Source organism: Helianthus annuus, chromosome 10 (genome assembly GCF_002127325.2).
Source record: "Helianthus annuus cultivar XRQ/B chromosome 10, HanXRQr2.0-SUNRISE, whole genome shotgun sequence".
Lineage (NCBI taxonomy): Eukaryota > Viridiplantae > Streptophyta > Magnoliopsida > Asterales > Asteraceae > Helianthus > Helianthus annuus.
The window spans coordinates 59,752,864-59,758,709 of record NC_035442.2 but is presented as its reverse complement, the minus strand read 5'-3'; positions in this window follow the sequence as shown (position 1 = coordinate 59,758,709).

Below are 5,846 nucleotides of genomic sequence, written 5' to 3'. Positions count from 1 at the left end.
GGTCGGATCCTAATGATCGACCAAACGGGTCGGGTTCGAAAGTATAAGCGGTTGTTTAGACCGCTTACCTTACGACCCTATATAAGCACTAAACCTAAAGTGACGAGCTAAACATGTTAAAACATGTTTAACGAATTTAGAAAACACGTTTGGTGTCAAAACAAACGGTTTTGATACCTAAAAGTAGTTTGGTTACAAAATACGCAAGAATACGCATTTTGACTGAAACTACGACTCGTCACTACATCTAAACAACGTGGTAATCATAGGTATAGTCACTAGGGACTATAACCATCGTGATTACGCTTACGTTGCGAAGTTCAAACGAACTTCGTGTTGACCATAAACTGGTCAATGCAGAAAGTCAAACAAAGTTTGACTTTCATGCTAAAACGCGTAAAAGAACGAAAGAGGACTTACAAAAGGTCCAAGAATGGAGGTTTGATCCCAAGTATTCTCAGGTATGAAGTGAAGACTTCAACTTAGAGAAATCTCAGAATCAAGTGTGGGTTTTGAAGCAAATGGGTGGGGGGGGTATTTATAGATTTCAAAGAACCGTTAAGATCATTTCTTGAAACCCGAGCTTCGATCTAAGCCGTACACATCACACCCACTGATTTGTGAAACCATGGGCATCCAAAACAAGCACATAGAATCAAAGAAACTAGGTGCAAAAGTGTGGAACAGCTGGAACAAGCTGGAAAACAGATTCTGGTATTTGACACCTGCTGATGGACCGTATGGAGTAGAGCTTACGGTCCGTATGCTACCTGCAGAACAGCAACTTTCGCAAAATGTCAGTTTTGGCCCCTATGTGCGTATTGACGTGTTTTGGCACTTCTAACACCCGTCAAACCCATTTTTAAGCTCCATTAGGATGTTAAAGCATGGGGAACATGAAACATGCTCAAAAATATGTCGGATGTCGGTTCGTTTGGCCGTACGGTTGCGTTGTTCGGTTAATTACGACGGAAGTCGTAACGGACGCGAAAACGATCCAAATTGCGAAACGAAAGAGGTTTTGGCATACAAATCACTAAAATAACATATTTTAGTGGTTACATAAATTTTTGGATGTCCGGATGTATTCAGAACGTAAGTTATGCGCGAAAATGCAAACTTATGCACTTTTTGACGCTTTTAGTCCCTGAATAACCAAAAAGTTTATTTTAGCACACCGAACCCCCCAAAGCCTATTTCTAAGCTATGTAAAGGATATTTAGGGTATGTTTAACTTATGGTCACGTTCCGGAATGTCCGTTACAGTACGAATCGGCATACTTTCGCAGTTTGTCGAATTTAGTCCCTGTAAGCGAATAAACTTGATTTTGCCATATCAAAGCCTTCAAAACTTATTTCTAAGTTATGTAAAGGTTATTTAAGGTCTTTTAGTCATAAATTGATGTTCCGGAGTGTTTGTCGCATTAAACTGATTACGTTTACGCACCAGTTTGCGTATAACTCTCCAGAAAGCGATATAGGGTTTGAAATTAAATGAAAATCAAAACATGAAAAATATCAAACATAAACAAACAAATATTGGGGTCAAATAACTTTATTTCATTAATAAATGAACTGTTTACAATGATTACAAGCACAGGTGTCACATGACATCCCCATTCAAGTTAGCCAATTAAACATAACTTTACTATCCTTACTTGCTAGTAAGTCTGTGTGCTATACAATAACACTAATTTCACTTCTTAATCCTAACAAAATAACCAACCAAATACCTAATGTCAAGTCATACTATTCATGCATAGAACACAAGCTGCTAATGCATACTTCTTACCGAATCATATAATCAACTATATTTCCACTTAACGCACATTCCTCATGTTATATTACTATCAATCATGTCATTATCACATTCTACACATGTTCATCCATTGTTATCATACAATTTTACATACTAACCTATTCTAGGCATTCATCAAGCACTTGGTGTGCGTAATACTATCTAAGCACAATGTACAAGAATTTCATGCTTTTCTTCCTACTTCTTGTTTTCATTCATTAACAATGTACAAGTATTTTATGTTTTTCTTCCTACTTCTTGTTTTCATTGATCAACACAACTAAACATCAAATAAATTCCATACCATACTCAACCTAACTAACAAGTGTTGTTCACATACTACATAATACATCAATCTGCACAAGAATTGGACATGGGTGACACACCCATGTCGCCAATTTCACCATTTCTAGTGGGTTTCACCTTCAAATATCAATTTAGTTAAAATCATTTATAATACAAGTTCTATTTGGTGATTCCAATACATATTCATCTTTAATTACATACTAATTCAAAGATTTGTCACATACTAAATACTTGCAAGATCACCAAATTAAATTCTATAATTTACCACATGATTTTTAAGGCCAGATGGTGAGAAATCTTAATTCATGCAAGGTTTAACATTCAATTCAACCTTGATTCAAGGCTGAATTTCATACTTGTTTGGGAGAGGATTTCTCCAGTTTCTCTATCTCCATTAACAACACACACATATACACACACTTAGGCTAATTTTATAAAACTTCACCCCCATTTACCAAGTTTAGTCCCTCAAGTTTGTTACTTGATCATAATTGTCATAACTTTCATTCTTTGTGTCTTTGACTAAGTATTTAACTAGGTTAAATAGCTTAGTATTTAATTTTGTACTATAACATATGGAAACATACTATGCGAATTTAAAATTTGAGTTTTGGGGCGTTATACCGGTACGGACTGGTATTTGAAGGTAAAACCAATACTGGAAACTCTAAATGTCGGTACCGAAAATCAAGTCGGCTCGGAAAATTCGATACTGGCTCCGAACCGGTACTTGGTGCCATTTGCTCATCACTATTAATTATTATATGCAATAGGTTGTCAATTTGTGAAATGATTAAAATATACACTTGCCTGTTTTATCGTGTTCTGCAAACCAATGGTTTACATATTTAACTCGTGTAACACACGGTATTATAAGTTATAACCTAGTTATTATATATATGAATTAAGTTTTTATTATTTTAAATTAGAAAATTCATATAAGTTATTAAATTATTAAAAAAATTGAGAGGAAACTGAATTAAAAAAATAAGAAAAAATGGAAAATTCATGTGACAAGAGAAATAAAAAAAATGGTAAATTCATGTGACGAGAGAAATTAACTAATTAAGTAATGGAGTTTGGACCACGAAACGAGTGACGTGAGAGAAGATAAGATAAAATGGATACTCCGTGAATCGGATGCTTTCTCAATCACACTCCTATTCGGTAACAAAACGGCGCCGTGACATCACCTCCTTATCCCTTGGAATTAGCTGTCCCTGACTTCAATGCTACACTTTTCTCTCTATGTTCCTTAAGAATAATATTTTACAATATTATTAAGACTAGTGGGTATGGTTCGGCTCATCCCCACGGGGATGAGCCTCCACGTAGGCGCCACGTAGACGGCTCGTGAGGGATGAGCCAAATGAGGGATGGAGGGGGATGGAGGATGGGGCTCCACCTCATTATTTTATAATTTCATATTGTTTAATTTAATAACCAAGTTAATAAAAACTTTATAAAATTTAAAAAACACCACATAAAACAACATAAATAATTTCATTTCATAACATAAAAAAAATTACATTCCCTAAAAAAAAGAAACCGAAAATAAAAAAATAAAAATATTACGTTTCCTAAAAAAAAAAAAGAAACCGAAAATAAAAAATAAAAAAAATTACGTTTTCTAAAACCTACGACGTCCATTTTTTTTTCACCTCTTCCTTCATCCTCCGATAAACCTCGCGTTCATCCTCCGGAACCGAGTCGAGATCCAACCGCATAATCCTAAAATCTTCCGCTCGAGCATAGTCGGACGACACGGTTTTCTTGTGAGTATACTTTTCGGTCGCGAACTCTTTGAACGAACGGAATTCGTTTATCAAGTCGTCCATTTTTGACGATGCCTTCTCGCCCCTACCTCCACTCGAGCCGCCACCTCCACTCGAGCCGGACACTTTTCGCTTTCCGGCCGCTTCTTTTTTTGCTTTGTCCCTCCCGGGGGGGACGTTCCGACTCGTGAACGGGCAACACATCCTCGTCATCTTCCGGGTCGTCGTTTATGTCGATTTGACATCGAGCGGTGGAGCCTCCCGCACTATAGCTTCCAGACTCGGAAGTTTTAGTGCGTTTGGCCGTTGCGACCTCATTTGGAACCGGCTTCCATTTTTGTTCTTTCCTTATAACGTTCCATGCTCGGAAGTGCGGGAAAGGCGTTGAATTTTGGGAGTCCCACTTGGCGATAGCAAGGTTAAGAATATCTTGCTCGTTACTCCCGCTTGGAGGAGAAAGGTAAATTTGGTTATAAATTTGATTAAAGGCGTTGACGACCTTGATCATTTTTCGCCACTTGCCCGAGACGGATTCGACATCACCTTTGCTCTTCTACTTTCGTCCATTGCCTCCCCTTTGCTCTCGGTTTTTGCGCGGTTTCGGGTTCAACCATCTTTCCCTTCCCCTTCTTTTTTTTTGCGCGTGAGCTCTTGCGGTGGTGATTCGGGGACGACTTCTTCATCATCATCTTCAACTTGAACCGGGGGTTGCGATTGCGATTGGAGTTGTTCAAACGTGTTGCGTTGCATGATTTGTTGGAGCGCTTGATATTGTTGAACTTGTTGTAGTTGAGACATTTGTGAGAAGGCGTTGGGTGTTTGTTGGAAACCCGAAAACGGAAATTGCGAAGCCCCCCACGAAGGATCCATAGTCGGAGTGTAAGCGGGACTCGAAAAAAAATTAGGTTGGTTCGGATTGGGATTATTCGGGTTGGGGTTGTTTGGGTTGGGGTTGTTTGGGTTGAATGGATTCATGTTTGGGAGAGAATGGTATAAAAAATATAGAGTATTTTTATAAAAAAGGATGAGAAATGGAGAAGAATGGGAGTAGAATGAGAGAAAATGGTATAAAAATGGATTGGGATTATGGTATTTATTTAAAAGGAAATTGAATTTTTTTTTTTTTATTAAAATAGCCGTTAATCAACGGTCCTTTTTTTGAAAAGAGGAGCGGCACACCCGGCGGTGGGTGGCCGTTTGTGATGGAAGCCGGGCCAGGGGGCGGTGTGGGGGTCCGGCGCCGGGCCAAGCCGGGCCAAGCCGGCCCCCATACCTTCCAGTCTAACAGCTATCAAGTGAAGTGTAAAGGATACTTTCTTTTACAAAATTAAATATTAGTATATGTGTGCGGATTTTAATCAAACTTATCATAACTATAATTTTAGTTATTTTGTGTTTGAAAATTCTGAATGGTTAAGTGCTGAACTAGTAAGAGATCTGAACCATTAAATGTTGAACCATTAAGAGGTCTAAACCATTAAAAGCCAGTATAATGCTTAATTGTTCACAAGCAAACGTCTGCCTAATTCAGATTAGATGTTTTAACCATTCAGACTTAGTATAATGCTTAACCATTCAGAGGCATATGTCTGAATCTTCAGACATCTGCTCGCGAAACGAACAGTCTAAACCATTAAGTACTAAACCAGTAAAAGATCTAAACTATTAAGATCTTTATTAAGAGGAAAACAAACATCCCCTAAAACCTCTAAGTCACAACTTTTATAGTTTGTATCTGACATATAAATATATAATGTCCAATATTTGATTGACTAAAACCTTTTTCAGCCATTTATATAATATTAAAACAAAAGGTTGGTGGCTACAGTGTCACCGACACAAATTACAACTTTACCCTTTGTTTAAAGCTTCGTTTCAGCCTACATTCAGACAAACATAGTACAAATTCCCAGGTCCACCCAAACAGTCTTCTAAGACCGCCTCATTGTCCGCTTGGCGGTGAACCA